Source organism: Bombina bombina, chromosome 5 (assembly GCF_027579735.1).
Source record: "Bombina bombina isolate aBomBom1 chromosome 5, aBomBom1.pri, whole genome shotgun sequence".
NCBI lineage: Eukaryota > Metazoa > Chordata > Amphibia > Anura > Bombinatoridae > Bombina > Bombina bombina.
This window is the reverse complement of record NC_069503.1, coordinates 875,587,801-875,607,274: the sequence shown is the minus strand read 5'-3', so window position 1 is coordinate 875,607,274 and position 19,474 is coordinate 875,587,801.

Sequence of the window (19,474 nt, the reverse complement as noted above, 5' to 3'; positions counted from 1 at the left end):
TGTTATTTTATTAGGGGGCTTAGAGTAGGTGTAATTAGTTTAAAATTGTTGTAATATTTTTCTTATGTTTGTAAATATTTTTTTATTTTTTGTAACTTAGTTCTTTTTTATTTTTTGTACTTTAGTTAGTTTATGTAATTGTAGTTATTTGTAGAAATTGTATTTAATTTATTTATTGATAGTGTAGTGTTAGGTTTTATTGTAGGTAATTGTAGGTATTTTATTTAATTAATTTATTGATAGGGTAGTGTTAGGTTTAATTATAACTTAGGTTAGGACTTATTTTACAGGTAATTTTGTTATTATTTTAACTAGGTAACTATTAAATAGTTCTTAACTATTTAATAGCTATTGTACCTGGTTAAAATAATTACAAAGTTGCCTGTAAAATAAATATTAATCCTAAAATAGCTACAATGTAATTATAATTTATATTGTAGCTATATTAGGGTTTATTTTACAGGTAAGTATTTAGCTTTAAATAGGAATAATTTATTTAATAAGAGATAATTAATTTCGTTAGATTTAAATTATATTTAATTTAGGGGGGGTGTTAGTATTAGGGTTAGACTTAGCTTTAGGGGTTAATACATTTATTAGAATAGCGGCGAGATTCGGTCGTCAGATTAGGGGTTAATGTTTGAAGTTAGGTGTCGGCGATGTTAGGGAGGGCAGATTAGGGGTTAATACTATTTATGATAGGGTTAGTGAGGCGGATTAGGGGTTAATAACTTTATTATAGTAGCGCTCAGGTCCGCTCGGCAGATTAGGGGTTAATAAGTGTAGGCAGGTGTCGGCGACATTGAGGGGGGCAGATTAGGGGTTAATAAATATAATATAGGGGTCGGCGGTGTTAGGGGCAGCAGATTAGGGGTACATAAGGATAACGTAGGTGGCGGCGCTTTGCGGTCGGCAGATTAGGGGTTAATTATTGTAGGTAGCTGGCGGCGACGTTGTGGGGGGCAGGTTAGGGGTTAATAAATATAATACAGGGGTCGGCGGGGTTAGGGGCAGCAGATTAGGGGTACATAAGTATAACGTAGGTGGCGGTCGGCAGATTAGGGGTTAAAAAAATTTAATCGAGTTGCGACGATGTGGGGGGACCTCAGTTTAGGGGTACATAGGTAGTTTATGGGTGTTAGTGTACTTTAGGGTACAGTAGTTAAGAGCTTTATGAACCGGCGTTAGCCCAGAAAGCTCTTAACTCCTGCTTTTTTCCTGCGGCTGGAGTTTTGTCGTTAGATTTCTAACGCTCACTTCAGCCACGACTCTAAATACCGGAGTTAGAAAGATCCCATTGAAAAGATAGGATACGCAATTGACGTAAGGGGATCTGCGGTATGGAAAAGTCGCGGCTGAAAAGTGAGCGTTAGACCCTATTTTGAGTGACTCCAAATACCGGCGGTAGCCTAAAACCAGCGTTAGGAGCCTCTAACGCTGGTTTTCACGGCTAACGCCAAACTCTAAATCTAGGCCTAAGTTTGATGTATTACCTACCTGCTTACATGATCAATTTATTTATTTTATGGCAGTGAGAGTCCACAAGACACGCCAATTTTTTGCTAATTTTTGTTTAAAGGGATAGTAAAGTCCAAATTAAACGTTCATGATTTAGAAAGGGCATGTAATTTTAAACAACTTTCTAATTTACTTTTATCATCAAATTTGCTTTGTTCTCTTGGTATTCTTAGTTGAAAGCTAAACCTAGGTAGGCTCATATGCTATTTTCTAAGCCCTTGAAGGTCACCTCTTATCTGAATGCATTTGACAGTTTTTCACAGCTCCAGGGCATTAGTGTATGTGTTTGATATAAATAACATTGTGCTCATGCAAGTGGAGTTATTTAAGAGTCAGCACTAATTGACTGAAATGCAAGTCTGTCAAAAGATCTGAGATAAGGAGGCAGTCTGCAGAAGCTTAGATACAAAGCAATCAAAGAGGTAAAAAGTATATTTCTATACCAGTGTTGGTTATGCAAAACTGTGGAATGTTAACACTAACATTTTTTGTGTTTACTATCCCTTTAACTATATTCTTTTCAGGCAGCAATTTGTACCTCTTTTTTCCCCTGTTCTTGTCCTTTCCTGTCTTTCTTCTTCTTACTTGGTTATACATCAGACTAATATACCAGTGAGGTGGCATGGTTTTAAGTGCTCTTGGAGTTTTGGGAATCTTTTCCTCCTTACTAGTGGCCAGGAGTGAAATTCTCAGGAGTAATCGCTTGTGGACTCTCACCACCATGAAATAAATTAATTTATCAAGAAAGCATAAATGATATTATATTTTGTCATCAATACATTGTGCAAATACAGAAATTATTGTTCATTCTATAAAGACATTCTAAAATGACCTGGACAATACTATTGATACCCTTTTAAAATTAAAATAAAGAATTGTTTTGTAGTGACACTTCAAACAGACTATTCTCTTTTAATTGATATCATAGGTGTCTTCAATCTTATAATCACTCATTCAGCCAGTTTAAATTGAGAAAAGTTCTCACTCTGCTGTTGTGTGTTACTGTGTATATCACATTGATCATGGAAAAGAGAAGGAAAACCAGAGAGTTTTCTGAGGAGGTTAGAAATAGGTCAAGCATAGTCAAAGTAGCTCTTGTGAGCACTGTTGCCAATATGTTTAAGTCACATAGGACTGTAGCCAACATCCCTGGATGTGGCTGCAAGAGGATAATTGACCCAAGGATGAATAGAAAGATTGTTCAATTGGTGGAGAAAGAACCAAGGACAACTACAAAATAGATCTAAGCCGACGTTGAAGCTCAAGATGCAACAGTTTCAAAAGCTTTCGCTGACTGAATGAAAATCGGCTCCATGTTAGAGGAACTAGAAAGACCCCATTTCTTAGAGAGAAACACAAAAAGCCTGAACCTAGTTTTCCAAAATGCATGTTGACAAAGAACAGTCCTTTTGGGAGAATGTCCTTTGGACAGACAAAGCAAAATAGCTTTTTGTCAGATCACAACTCCATGTTTGCAGAAGGAAAAAATAAACTTTTAAATAAAAGAACACCACCCCTACTGTGAAACATGGAGGAGGCTCAGATGTTATTATTATTATCGGTTATTTGTAGAGCGCCAACAGATTCCGCAGCGCTGTAAACAGAGGATAGTACAACAAAACAATTAAAGGGATCAAATGGGTAGAGGGCCCTGACAAGAGTTGCACTGTTGTAATTAGCTCTTAAGAAGGTGATCTACAGACAGCTGGACTTAAGGGGGTTCAATGGATAGCAATGGAGTAGTGGAACTGGTATAAAGTATGGTTAGCATAGGTGGTATGCATCCCTGAACAGTAGAGTCTTTAGGGAGCGCTTAAAGCTTTCAAAACTATGGGAGAGTCTTGTGGGACGAGGCAGAGAGTTCCACAAGATGGGAGCCAGTCTGGAGAAGTCCTGTAAACGGGAGTGCGATGAGGTAACCAGAGAGGAGGAGAGTAGGAGGTCATGAGCAGAGCGAAGGGGACGGGAGGGAGAGTATCTGGAGACAAGGTCTGAGGTGTAGGGGGGAGCAGTGCAGTTGAGGGCTTTGTATGTCAGAGTGAGAATTTTGTGTTTGATCCTAGAGGCAAGAGGAAGCCAGTGAAGGGATTGGAAGAGAGGAGCAGCAGATGAAGAGCGACGTGTAAGGAAGATGAGTCTGGCAGAGGCATTCATTATGGATTGTAAAGGAGCTAGGCAGCAGGTGGGGAGACCAGAGAGGACAGAGTTGCAGTAATCAAGGCGGGAAAGAATGAGAGCGTGGATTAAAATCTTAGTTGTGTCTTGTGTAAGGAAGTGTCTAATTTTGGAGATGTTTTTAAGGTGGAAGCGGCAGGCTTTAGCCAAGGACTGAATGTGAGGAGTGAAGGAAAGATCTGAGTCAAATGTGACCCCGAGACATCGGGCATGCGGGGTAGGGGTAATAATGGAGTTGTCGACAGTTATAGAGATATTGGGGGTGGAGATTTTGGAAGAAGGGGGGAAAATGAGGAGCTCAGTTTTGGAGAGATTTAGCTTGAGGCAGTGAGAGGACATCCAGGAAGAGATGTGAGAAAGACAGTTAGTGACACGGGTTAGCAAGGAAGGAGATAGGTCTGGTGCAGAGAAGTAGATTTGGGTGTCATCGGCATACAAATGATATTGGAAACCGTGGGACTTAATTAGGGAACCTAGTGATGACGTATAGATTGAGAAGAGAAGGGGACCGAGGACAGAGCCTTGTGGTACTCTGACAGAAAGTGGTGATGGGGCAGAGGAGGCCCCAGAGAAGGCTACACTAAAGGTACGGTTTGAGAGGTAGGAAGAGAGCCACGACAGGGCTGTGTCACAGATGCCGAAGGATTGGAGGGTTTGGAGCAAAAGAGTGTGGTCGACTGTGTCAAAGGCTGCGGACAGATCAAGGAGGATAAGCAGAGAGAAGTGGCTTTTTGATTTTACTGTAAGTAGGTCGTTGGTGACCTTAACAATAGCTGTCTCTGTGGAGTGATAGGGACGAAATCCAGATTGCAGCGGGTCAAGAAGGGAGTTTAACGTAAGGAAATGGGATAGGCGTGCATATACTAGTTTTTCGAGAAGCTTTGAGGCAAGAGGGAGGAGGGAAATAGGGCAGTAGTTGGATGGGGAGGTAGGATCAAGGGAAGGTTTTTTGAGGATAGGTGTGACCAATGCATGTTTCATAGATGAGGGAAATGTACCAGTGCTGAGGGAGAGGTTGAAAATGTGTGTTAGTATAGGGGTAAGGGTAGCAGAGATGGAGGGGAGTAGCTGTGAGGGGATAGGGTCAAGGGGACAGGTAGTGAGGTGAGAGCGCAGTATAAGTGCCGAAACTTCTTCCTCAGTAACAGGGGAGAATGAACTAAGTTTCAGGTTATGAGGGTTGTGGTTGAGTGAGAGCATTTGAGGGGTGGAGAGAATGGAATTATGTTGAGAGCTGATTTCATGTCTGATGGAGTCAATTTTGTTAATGAAGTGACTGGCAAAGTCTTGAGCTGACAAAGAAGTTGTATTAGGAAATGGGGGAGGGCGGAGGAGAGTATTGAAAGTGGAGAACAGACGTTTTGGGTTTGAAGAAAGATTAGAGATAAGAGTAGAGAAGTAGTGTTGCTTGTGGAGATTAAGGGCAGAATAGTAGGAGTTGAAGATGAATTTGATTTTCTCCAGTGCCGTTCAGCAGTATGGGAACATCTGCGTAGGTACCGTGTCAGAGGAGTATGCCAGGGCTGAGGATGAGTGTGTGATTTCCGAGCAATGGTAAGAGGGGCGAGATTGTCAAGGACGGATATAAGGGTGGAATTATAGTGGCAGATAGATTGTTCAGGGCAGGAAAAGGAGGAGAAGAATGAGAGGAGCGGTTTAAGGGAATTAGCAAGTAGTTGCTGATCTAAAGACATAATGCTTCTGTGAAGTTTGGTGTGAGGAGTAGAAGGAGGGAGAGTTGTAGGAAGGGATGATATGTTGCAAGTAAGGAGATGGTGGTCAGAAAGAGGAAAAGGGGAGTTTGAGAAGTTTGAGAGAGTGCATCGATAGCTAAAGATCAGGTCAAGAGAGTGACCGTCTTTGTGAGTGGGAGAATCAGTCCATTGTGACAGACGGAAAGAGGAAGTGAGTTGCAGAAGTTGTTTAGCAGATGAGGCAGTGGGATTGTTAAGGGGGATGTTGAAGTCACTAAGAATGAGGGCAGGGGTGTCTGAGGAAAGGAAATAGGGTAGCCAGGCAGCCAAGTGATCTAAAAATTGAGTTGAGGGGGGGGGGTCGGTATATGACTGCAACACGTACAGAGAGAGGGGAGAATAAGCGAATCATTTGGGTTTCGAATGAGGGAAAAATGAGGGAAGAGATGGGATGTATTTGTTGAAAGGTGCAAAGAGAGGAAAGTAAAATACCTGCACCACCTCCTTGTCTATTACAAGACCTAGGAGTGTGGCTGAAGTGGAGACCCCCATGTGACAGAACAGCAGTGGATGCTGTGTGAGCCAGGTTTCTGTTAGGGCCAGAAGGTTGAGGGAGCGGGAGATGAAGAGGTCATGTATAGAAGTGAGCTTGTTGCAAACAGAGTGAGAGTTCCAGAGTGCACAAGTGAAAGGGGTAGTGGCTTTTGATGCAAGATGTTTAGAGGTTGCTTTGCTGGCACTGGGTGCCTAGAATCTGGGCCAGGCATGATAAAATCAGAAGATTATCATGGCATTCAGTCTCAGGTCCTCCAGCAGGATAATGTCCATAAACACACCTCAAAAACCAACCAAGAATGGATGAAAAGAAAACATTGGACCATTTCAAAGAGATCTTCTATGAGTCAAAATCTGAATCTCATCAAACTTCTCTGGATAGAGCTGAAACTCACAGTTGGGAAAACGCATCCATCAAACCTTAGAGAACTGGAGCAGTTTGCTCAAGAAGAGCGGGCCAAAATCCCAGTAAAAAAACTGTAGTAATTTTATTCAGAGCTACATAAGGTGCTTGAATTCAGTTTTTGTCTCCAAAGGCTGTGATACAAAATATTAGGTTAAGAGTACAAATATGTTGTCCGTGCCACTCTCATTTGTTTTACTGTTTAAAGTAATATGTGAAGTCCTAAATGAAAAGTGAAGTTTCTGTTCTATAACATTAGAAATAATGAATGGTGGAGGACTTCCGGGGAGGAGCCTAGACGCAGGACGTGTACGCGTTAGGCAGTGAGCTCAATCTCCAGAATCATTGGCGGGGCCTGACCGCGCCGCAACCCCGAGTCCTGGGGTGATTACAGGGCCAAAGACCGAGGCTCGCCGCAAGTCACACAGTGCCGAGCGTGGAGTAGTCCTAAGAGAGCGGGACAAGAAAAGCGCTGTGACCCGGGAAGCTGTATAGCCCCTCTCTCCCACCGATGTTGCGTGAGGGAGGCAGGCAACTAAGATACCCAGCGGTTTTGAAGCAGCAGTAAAGCCGGCTAAAGGATCTAGAAACAGCAAACACGTTACCGGACCAGAAAAACCCTATAAGGGCTAACAAGAGGGCTACGTAAAGAGGCCTAGATCTGAAGCTTGGTACTGTGAGTAAAAGAGACATAACGTCTCCAACTGGAAACTTGTACAAAAGTATTTTATTTTCTTTGCTGGGCAAGTCAATAGAAAAACTTTGTTGAATGGACCTTTATTCATTTACATAGTGCTGAAGTTAAAGCATAGTCCATTTTTCTTTCTTTTTTGCTTGGCAGTCCTAAAAATACACTGCTGTAAGGCTATTAACTTTCTCTTTAAGGTGTCAATGGGCACTATATTAATGCATAAATGCTAGAAGTGCTAAAATAATAGCCTAAGAAGGAAAAGAAACATACAAGGAGAAGGTAGATAATTAACACCTGTGACGGAGTACACGCTGAATTTGGATTTAAAGAGCAACATTCCTGGCTTTTAACTTTGGCTGTATCTGGTTTCCCCCTGGCTTGCTCCTGGTTTTTTTATTTCTTTTCTTCTCTTTTTTTTCCTCTACACCCCTGTTTATACCAGCAAAGTTGTAAGACTTCTCTTATGGGGACTTTTGCTTTCTACAAACAGAAAGAAGATTTGTCTGGACAATAGATATACAGAGATTTTAAACGGGGTGGTAAGAGCAGAAAAAGACTGTATCAAGTGTGCTTAATTTTTGAAGCAAATTGAGGAAACTACAACTGGTGCTGTTTGCATAATAACTTTGCAGATATTCTTATGTTTGTATCATAGGGGGTATGAAAAGCAATGTTGTAACTGTGAAGAAAAGGTCAAGTCAATACCCTATTTAACAGTGATTTGACTATAGTTGCATTTAGTATTTCAGATTGATATTCCCTCTTTTATATGCAAACATATTAGTTATTCTTCACCCCTGAGGGTTTGCACGGGTATTAAAAGTTAATTTGTATATTTAAGGGTAATGAATGATGATACTGTGTAAATCTGTGTGCTGGTTTGCGTAATATTGACGTTAAAAACATTTCTAGTGAAAGATCTGCTTATGGATAAATTTTTAGGCCCTAACAAAATGCCGCCCAAAGTAAAAAACAATGATAAAAAACAGAGGAGGCCCTCAGAAGGATTAAATGAATCTATAAGTACTTTAACAGAAAGTCCTAGTGTAGATAAAGAGTCTCATTACATCGTGCAGAAGATCTCATCAATTTTTATCCCTAAAATGGATAATTTGCAAAAGGGTCTAGATAATATAACTGAAGAGATCAAGCAAATTACTGCAAGGTACACTGAGTTAGAAGAAAGGGTCTCTGATTTAGAGGAGATTACTGCATTACACTCCAACAAAATGGAGAATGTTCTTAAACAAAACCAAATATTATATCAAAGGATTGAGGACCTAGAAAACAGGTCGAGACGTAATAATATTCGCATACTAGGAATCCCAGAATCAATTAAGTCACACGAGCTGTTGCATTTTTGTGAATCAGTACTCCCTAAATTATTGAATTTACCAGAGGAAAAGCTAAAGAACAGCATGGAAAGGGTTCATAGAATAGGGCCAGAAAATCAAAATGGGGAGAATAATAAATACCCTAGACAGGTAATATGCAAATTATTACATTTCCAAGCAAAAATAGCTATATTACAGGCATACAGAAAAGCAGACAGTGTAATGTATGAGGGATCAAAATTACTTTTTTTTCAAGATTATTCAATAGATTTAACTAAGAAACGGAAAGAATTCTCAGCATTATGTTCAAGCCTTAACAGAGAAGGCACAAAAGCTTTCCTTATGTACCCTGCAAAACTAAAAATATTTACAGATAGAGGGACAAAATTTTTTGACTCTCCTCAAGAAGCACAGAAATACCTAACTTCAAAATAGAGTTAAATCTATAGTACTGTTAATTAAAACTTGATGTTCAAAGTTAAACAGATGAGATATTTAGGAGAGTTTAAGCATGTTTGGTATATTGCACCTTTTTTTTTTTTCTTTTTTTTTCTTTCATTAAGTGTTCCTTTTTGTTTTTTGTATAATGATAAGTATGTGACTTACTCGAGGATAGTGCTTAATGTTCTTGATAATGCTGTTTTGAGCTTGAAGGGGGTGGATGGGATGGGGGGAGGATGGTCGGGCCCTTTTTTTTTTTTTTTGCACACAAGTTGGGCACAAAGAAAGCCCCCTGGATGGGGCACTTAATGAGTGTATTTTCACATAAAAGTCATGCAGGAATGAAACATATTCCTAGGAGCTCACACACACACAGAAAGAAAAGTGTGAGGCTTTTTTTTTTTTTTTTTTTTTTCTCTCACATTATTTTTTTCACACAAAATCTAACTCTGGCACAAAATCCCCCTCCATTGGGGTATTTAAAGGGTGTTTTTCACATAGAAGTCACTCTGGAATTAATTTTTTTTTTTTTTTTTCTCTCGAAATTTATTTTTGAGACACGTTGGGTTTGTGTCACTTTACACACAATTTTTTTACGAATTTTTTGTATGGAAAAATTATAAATTATTCACTTATTCACTTATTTGCAAAAATTTTTTTTTTTTTTTTTTTCCTCTTCCCTCTCTCTCTCTCCCCCTCCTGCCTCTCCCTCCCCCTTCTTTAGACAAAAGAATAGTCTAGACTTTGGATAAAACATGGTAATTAAAATCACATCATGGAATGTGGGAGGTTTCCACTCACCTATTAAAAGGCATACAATTATTACACATTTAAGAAGGCTTAAAACAGACATAGCATTGTTACAAGAAACGCACCTATCTGATCAAGAACATATAAAACTACGTAGAGACTGGGTGGGGACTGTAATTTATGCTTCTTACTCTAGGGCGAAAAGAGGGGTAGCAATTTTGTTTGGTAAACGACATAATGTTGAAATCATCAAGACAGTGATAGACATAGAAGGAAGATACGTAATAGCACAGGTTAAAGTGGACGGGGGGATGCTGACTCTCTGCAACGTCTATGCTCCAAATGAAAAATCCAATAGATTTTGGACTAAATTGATACAAGAATTACTTCCATTCCAAGATAAAAATCTGATACTAGGAGGAGATTTTAATCTTACCCCAGACCCGGTATGCGATAGAATAAGATTAAACCAGAACAGAACGTATTTTAAAAAAAGACCTTCAGGTACATTTGAAAGGAAAATTTTTGAGAAATTAAAGGAATTGCTACAACTAAGGGATATTTGGAGATTGTGTAATCCAGATGGTAGAGATTATACATGTGCTTCTAAAGCGGTTCCTACTTTATCTAGAATAGACATCTTTTTAGTCACAAATAGATTTATTCCTAGGATCATTGGAACAAAGATACACAAAATAATTGTATCAGATCATGCGCCGATAGAATTAAATATTCAAGACAGTGTACCATGCAAAAATAGAAATACATTCAGATTTCCTTATTATTTATATTCTTCAAAGAAATTTCAAGATTATGTAAAACAGGCATGGAATGATTATATAACGGATAATATAGAACACTCCAACAAAATAGAGTTACTCTGGGAAACGGCTAAGGTAGTGATAGCAGGTAATATAATCTCATATGACTCAAATTTACGTAAGAGCGCTCGACGGCATTTGCAAAATCTCCAGGAGAATTTGGCAAAAGTATATCATGAATACTGTGATAAACCGTCGGTAACAACACGCGAAATATATTGGAAAAGCAAGGAAGAATTAGATGCGCACCTAGCAGAACAATCGGCGCAGTCACAATTGAAAAGCAATAGTAGATATTACAGATGGGGAAACAAGTCGGGTAAGTTTTTAGCTTCTATAATTAAGGCTAGAGTGGCTCGTAAAAACATTGCGGCAATTAAGTATAAAGGAATTGTATATAAGACGCCGCAAGACATCGTGAAAGCTTTTGAGGGTTACTTTACTGAATTATATACTAAACAAGATAAGGACATAGACAATTGGAGGGAAAACCTGTGGGAAAATATGGATTTACCCAAAATAACTGAGGAACAATTAGAAAGGCTGAATACGTCTATTACAGAGCAAGAAATAGGCAAGATTATCTCCTCATTGGCAAATGGGAAAGCTTCAGGGCCAGATGGGCTTCCTATAGAAGCATATAAAATACTGAGATCACAGGCAATTCCAATATTATGTAGACTATTTAATGAATATTTCCAGGAGAAAAAAATACCCTCATAGGTTTTTTCAAGTGCTTATATCTCACTAATATTGAAGCCTAAAAAACAGGAAGAACAACCTGAGTCGTATAGACCAATCTCGCTGCTCAACGCGGACTATAAGATACTAATGAAATTATTAGCAGAAAGATTAAAAATGATTTTACCAGATCTTATTAATGTGGAACAGGCGGGATTTATGCATGGAAGAACTTCAGTGAAAAATCTAAGAAGGGTTCTGCATATAATCTCACACTTCTGGAAGGAGTCCAAGGGAGACTCAGACAACCTGCCGGAGGCCTTCCTGCTGTCTCTCGATGCAGAGAAGGCCTTCGACAGGATAGAATGGGAACACTTGTTTATGACTTTGGAGCGATTTGGCTTTAAAGGTCCATTTCTATCACTAATAAAGAGCATATACTCCAACCCGATAGCTTATATCTTGGTAAATGGAGTTTTCTCAACTGGAGTCAAATTGCAGAGAGGAACTAGACAGGGGTGTCCCCTGTCTCCGCTCCTTTTTAACTTAAGCTTGGATCCATTAGTGACAAAACTGAAGAGATCATATCCAGGGATAGGAATTAAGGGTGTTAGGCTACATCTATCTCTTTATGCAGATGACATGCTACTATTTGTAGAAGATCCAGGGAGTTATATATCAATAATTTTACAAGTGCTAGAGACATTCGGAAAAGTAGCAGGATATAAGGTCAATATGGCCAAATCTGAGATCCTCTGGTTAAATAAAGACCATAAGAATAAGGATGAGCATAACTTCCCATTTAAAGAAGTAGAACAAACCTTAACATATTTGGGTATCCATTTAACCAGGGATCCCTACGCTATGTATAAATTAAATATTTCGAAACAATGTGCAGAAATTATAGCTTTGTTAGAGAGTTGGCACCATCTTCCTCTATCTCTAGCTGGGAAAGTAGATCTTATCAAAATGGTAATTCTACCGAAAATTCTATATCCCATTATGATGCTTCCGATTCTCATACTGAAAAGTGATTTGCAAAATTTAAATAGGGCAGTTAGAAAATTTTTATGGAAAGGGAAGAAAGCAAGAATTGCTCTAAAAAAGTTATATGCACCATTTCTCAGTGGGGGTCTGGGCCTCCCTGATTTTAGGCTTTATAATTGGTCAGCATTACTACGTATAGTAATGGACTGGCAACTAGACTCACAACATTTCTACGAAGAGGCATTAGAACAGACAGTTTTGGGAGAAGTTGGCTTAGCATACTTACCATATAGCCAGCATAAAGACTTGCCAATAAATATTCAAAATCATCTATTATATAAGGATGCTCTAATAGCTTGGAGACTAGCTCATAAATATTTGGAACGAAAGTTCCCAACCTCTAAATATATCCCTCTAGTAGGGAACATTGAATTTCCCTCTGGGATAGATACAAGTCCATTTCAGCTCTGGAAAAAGAAAGGACTCCAGAAGGTTGGGGATATATTAGATACTTTAAATAAAACGGTTTTATCTTTCCAGGATCTACAAAATAAATATGGTCTGCCGAGGACTCATTTTTTCGCTTATTTGCAAACGCGACATTATATTATGAATCTAATAAAAAGGGATACCGAGTTTTGGGATACACCGCTCTTTATTTCATCTCAAATGGCATATGGAAAAGGGTCTTTCTCATTATCAGGATTCTATGGAAATCTGAATTATAGAAACACTAATGAAGGAATGGAGATATTAGCAGATAAATGGAGTGTAGAGGTTGCGGAGAGCCTGACATCGATACATATAAGCGATAGCTTAAAAACAGTTAAAAAGGCAACCCTTGCAATACCTCTTAGGGAATCACAGTTAAAAATGTTACACCAAGATTATATAACTCCACGCAGAATGATAAAATGGAATCCAGACTATATTAATAAATGCAATAAATGCCAAAAGGTAAATGCAGAATTTATTCACTTTTTCTATAATTGTCCAAAGATTAAATACTTTTGGTGTAGAATACAATACTGGATCAAACAGAAACTAAAAATAGAAATCCACTTGGGAATAGCTCAAATTTGCTTATTCAAATGGGACAAGACCCAGTTTAGAGGACAGAATCTGCTAGTAACTATTATCCTCCTAGCAAGGAAATGCATATTAGAACAATGGATCTATAAAAAAAGCCCCAACTATGACACAACTGAGAAACAAAATACAAAGACAGTTGTGGATCGAACAATGGGACACTAAGATGGACTACCCTAATAGATTAAAAGGGTTTTTGAACAAATGGCAGATATATATAAAGGCGTTAGACTCTAATGAACAAAAACAAATTCTAGCACCCTTTATAAATACTGAAAGAATAATGGAGGACAGACTTAGAGGGGAGTGGCTCTGCTTGGAAGAAGACATGGGGGAGGCGTGAGGTAGAGAGGGGAGTGTGGGAGGACAGGTGGAGATGAGGGGAGCCTATAAAAAATTTTTTTTTTTTTTTTTTTCCTCTCTTCGCCCTGCTATCCTCCCTCTCCCCAGCCCATCCATCCCACTGATAAGGCTGGGCTTTGACATAGCAAATAAATTGACTCATATACAAGAAACAGCAATAAGAAATATCTGATTGTAAAATTGATTGAACATACTGAAATGAAAAGGTAAAAATATGAATCATGTAAAAATGGAATTGTCAATATGTTGATAACAGACGCTTTCATAACATGCAAAAAATGTGTACTAACGAGAAAATTATTGTAACCTAAACTGTGAAATAATAAAAAAAAAATTAAAAAAAGAAATAATGAATGGTGGATACCAAATACTTTTCTCAATCTTTACTTAGTTCAGAGAAAATGGTGCATTTCTCTCAAAAAGTTTAAGGGTAATAATACAGGCATTCTCCCAAGAGCCAATCAGCGCTGTTTTCAAGCAAATGATCGCAGTGACAATCATGTGCTTACTTTCTTTTTTACCATGCTAACTTGGACGGATGTGTCCAACCTGAATTAATCCATTGCAACATTGTTTTATTTGCGGTATGTGTGTTTATTAATCACATGCCTTTCCATAAGGGACACCATAAAAAGAGACTAAAGAAATAACGTATTTATTAGTTCACCATAATTTTAAGTGATACAAAAATCAATGCAGATAATTGTGCATCTGATATGCAAATATTAAACATATACACAGCATTGAACAAACATGCGGCTAGATTACAAATTTTTGTCGGTAAACTGTGCAGGGCTAATGAGCAGTTTATGCTCACCGCTCACCTACAAACAACGCTGGTATTACGTTTTTTTTTTAAACCCGGCGTTAGCCTCAAAAAAGTGAGCGGAGAGCAAAATTTTGCTCCACATCTCACCTCAATATCAGCGCTGTTTACGGTGAGCTGGCTAAACGTGCTTGTGCACGATTTTCCCTATAGGAATCAATGGGGCAGAGCCGGCTGAAAAAATAACTAACACCTGCAAAAAAGCAGCGTTCAGCTCCTAACAAAGCCCCATTGATTCCTATGGGGAAAGAAAATTTACGTTTACACCTAACACCCTAACATAAACCCTGAGTCTAAACACCCCTAATATTACACTTATTAATCCCTAATCTGCTGCCCCCCACATCGCTGACACCTACATTATATTATTAACCCCTAATCTGCCGCTCCGGACACCGCCACCACCTACATTATACTTATGAACCCCTAATCTGCTGCCCTCAACATCGCCACAACCTACATTATATTTATTAACCCCTAATCTGCCGCCCCCAATGTCGCCGCAACCTAACTACACTTATTAACCCCTAATCTGCCGCCCCCAACGTTGCCGCCACTATAATAAAGTTATTAACCCCTAAACCTAAGTCTAACCCTAACACCCCCTAACTTAAATATAATTTAAATATAATTTAAATAAATCTAAATAAAATTACTACAATTAACTAAATTGTTTCTATTTAAAACTAAATCCTTACCTATAAAATAAACCCTAAGTTACATTGTAGCTAGCTTAGGATTTATTTTTATTTTACAGGCAACTTTGTATTTATTTTAACTAGGTAGAATAGTTATTAAATAGTTATTAACTATTTAATAGCTACCTAGCTAAAATAAATACAAAAGTACCTGTAAAATAAAACCTAACCTAAGTTACAATTACACCTAACACTACACTATAATTAAATTAATTCCCTACATTAAATTAAATTAATTACAATTAAATAAAATAAACTAAAGTACAAAAAAAATTAAATTACAGAAAATAATAAAATAATTACAAGTTTTTTAAACTAATTACACCTAATCTAATACCCCTAATAAAATAAAAAAGCCCCCAAAATAATAAAAATCCCTACCCTATACTAAATTACAAATAGCCCTTAAAAGGGTTTTTTGCGGGGCATTGCCCCAAAGTAATCAGCTCTTTTAACTGTAAAAAAAATACAATACCACCCACACACCCAACCCTAATACAACCTAACTCTAACCCCTTGAAGATCACCCTACCTTGAGACGTCTTCACCCAACCGGGCAGAAGTCCTCCACTAAGCTGGCCGAAGTGGTCCTCCAGACGGGCAGAAGTCTTCATCCAAGCCGGGAAGAAGAGGTCCTCCAGACAGGCAGAAGTCTTCATCCAGACGGCATCTTCTATCTTCATCCATCCAGAGCGGAGCGGGTCCATCTTCAAGACATCCAACGCGGAGCATCCTCTTCTGTCTTGATCCGATGACTAAATGATGGTACCTTTAAGGGACGTCATCCAAGATGGCGTCCCTTCAATTCCGATTGGCTGATAGAATTCTATCAGCCAATCGGAATTAAGGTAGAAAAAATTCTATTGGCTGATCCAATCAGCCAATAGGATTGAACTCGCATTCTATTGGCTGTTCCAATCAGCCAATATAATGCAAGCTCAATCCTATTGGCTGATTGGATCAGCCAATAGGATTGAACTTCAATCCTATTGGCCGATTGCATCAGCCAATAGGATTTTTCTACCTTAATTCCGATTAGCTGATGGAATTCTATCAGCCAATCGGAATTGAAGGGATGCCATCTTGGATGACGTCACTTAAAGGTACCGTCATTTAGTCGTCGGATCAAGACAGAAGAGGATGCTCCGCGTCGGATGTCTTGAAGATGGACCCGCTCCGTTCCGGATGGATGAAGATAGAAGATGCCATCTGGATGAAGACTTCTGCCCGTCTGGAGGACCTCTTCTTCCCAGCTTGGATGAAGACTTCTGCCCGTCTGAAGGACCTCTTCTTCCCGGCTTGGATGAAGACTTCTGCCCATCTGGAGGACCACTTCTGCCCAGTTGGGTGAAGACGTCTCAAGGTAGGGTGATCTTCAAGGGGTTAGTGTTAGGTTTTATTAAGGGGGTATTGGGTGGGTTTTAGAGTAGGGTTGGGTGTGTGGGTGGTGGGTTTTAAAGTTGGGGGGGTATTGTATTTTTTTTTTACAGGTAAAAGAGCTGATTACTTTGGGGCAATGCCCCGCAAAAAGCCCTTTTAAGGGCTATTTGTAATTTAGTATAGGGTAGGGATTTGTATTATTTTGGGGGCTTTTTTTATTTTATTAGGGGGGTTAGATTAGGTGTAATTAAATTTAAAAACTTGTAATAATTTTATTATTTTCTGTAATTTAGTGGGGGGGGGGTTTCTCCGTAATTTAGATAATTGTATTTAATTGTATTTAATTGTATTTAATTGTAGTTAGTGTAGGGAATTTATTTAATTGTAGTGTAGTGTTAGGTGTAATTGTAACTTAGGTTAGGTTTTATTTTACAGGTACTTTTGTATTTATTTTAGCTAGGTAGTTAGTAATTAGTTAATAACTATTTAGTAACTATTCTACCTAGTTAAAAGAAATACAAACTTGCCTGTAAAATAAAATAGTGTACTTTTTAGCACTTTAGTTAAGAGTTTTATGTTACGGCGTTAGCCCATAAAACTCTTAACTACTGACTTTTAAATGCGGTACGAGTCTTGACAGGAAAGGCTGTACCGCTCACTTTTTCCAAGACTCATAATATCGGCGTTAGGAAAATCCCATTGAAAATATGGGATACGCAATTGACGTAAGTGGATTTGCGGTATGTTCGAGTCGTGGAAAAAAAGTGAGCGGTACACCTGTACCTGCAAGACTCGTAATACCAGCGGGCGTTAAAAAGCAGCGTTGGGACCTATCAACGCTGCTTTTTAACCCTAACGCAAAACTCGTAATCTAGGTGATGGTAAACAAAGATTAAGTTATAGGGACATAGGGGCCTATTTATCAAAGTGTCAACCAAAAATACGCTGGAATTCCGTATCGTAATTGTTGCAAGATTGATCCGACCTAGTTATCAAAACCTCAAGATCGGCAAATGTTGAAATTTGTGACGTAATATACGATTCCACGATCTCAATCCGACGCGGATCGATCCTTATGTCATTACAGATTACATTTGGCTCTATTTGACACTTTTCCCCCTTTATAAAAAATTTAACAGGTACGCTCACGTCTTTTCTGACACAGCGTACCTCGTTTTCAATCTGCCACCCTTGAGGCCGCGAAGGCCATAGAAATCAATGGGAGTCTGAAAGCACCGAAAGCTTATGTTCGATGCTGCAAGAGAATGAAGCATACCCCATTGATTTATATGGTAGAAAAAAGTTACGTTTACACCTAACACCCTAACATAAACCCTGAGTCTAAACACCCCTAATCTGCCGCCCCCGACATCACCGCCACCTACATAATGTTATTAACCCCTATTCTGCCGCTCCCCGACACCGCAGCCACTAAATAAACTTATTAACGCCTAAACCTCTGTCCTCCCACATCACCACCACTAACTAAACCTATTAACCCCTAAACCGTAAGCCCCCCACATCGCAAAAAAAAATTAAGCTATTAACCCCTAAACCTAACAACCCCTTAACTTTAATTTAATTGTAGTATAATAGTTAGGGTAGGTTAATTTATAGTTTAAAAGTTTTAATTTATTTGAAGATAGGGATGTTGTAATCTTTTTATTGAGAGAGAAACATCATACAGTCCTGCAATAAGTACAGTGTCAAAGGCGTTAAGAATAACTGTGCATGTATCACATTACATAACATTGCGATCAATACATCTGTCAATTTGTAAAATACCTAAATGAATGGACAAAGATGTGCATCTTAAGCAAAATAAAACTAATTTCTTCCAGTTCTCTCTTGTTTTCCCCTTTTTTTAATTTTTATTGTTAAAGGGACAGTCTAGGCCACAATAAACTTTTATGATTCAGATAGGGCATGTAATTTTAAACAATTTTCCAATTTACTTTAATCACCAATTTTGCTTTGTTCTCTTGGTATTCTTAGTTGAAAGCTTAACCTGGGAGGTTCATATGCTAATTTCTTAGACCTTGAAGGCCACCTCTTTTCAGAATGCATTTTAACAGTTTTTCACCACTAGAGGGTGTTAGTTCATGTATTTCATATAGATAACACTGTGCTCGTGCACGTGAAGTTATCTGGGAGCAGGCACTGATTGGCTAAACTGCAAGTCTGTCAAAAGAAATTAAATAAAGGGGCAGTTTGCAGAGGCTTAGATACAAGATAATCAAAGAGGGAAAAAGTATATTAATATAACTGTGTTGGTTATGCAAAACTGGGGAATGGGTAATAAAGGGATTATCTATCTTTTAAAACAATAAAAATTCTGGTGTAGACTGTTCCTTTAACAACCCTCTTAAACACACTAACCTAAACTCTCTTACCAAACTAAGCCACTACTCAAGTTTGAATCCCTAATACACATGCAGAGTCATTACATTAAATGTATGGCACATTTCCAGATATACTCAGTCTGTGACCTCTCCTCTTCCTTTCGACAGGGCCCAGTGAAAGAGGAAGAGAAAAAAAAAAAGGGAGAGAGGAAAACCTAAACAGGTAGAAAGGAGGTAGGTGGTAGCATGAGAACATTCAAGATCACACAAACACTCAGCCATTACATGGGCATTCCCCAACAGGGTCAGCTAGGTGGTTCTTGATAAAAAAAAAACACCTGAGACCATTCTCCTCTTAAGGAGTCTTCTAGAAATATAGACGTGTCTTTAAATGGCCTTAAAAGTTGTCTCTGGATTTCCAATTCGAACGTTAGTATAAGTCTACGCCATTTCCTCAAAAACAGGCTTTGCACATCCATTCATACATCAAGCTGTTCAGTGAACATCTGTAACTTTAGCATATTCATAAAGCATGCAACTGAGGGGGGGGGGAATTGTTAGTCCAGAATTTCAATATACATTTCCTAGCCAGTATTACCACCAGGCTTAACACCGCATCATATTGCCTAAATTGTGGATCCCATTTCAAAAACAAAACTGTATAGGCGTATAAGGTGAAGGGGATATCTAATTTCCTCTGAATCCAATATTGGATCTTGCCCCAAA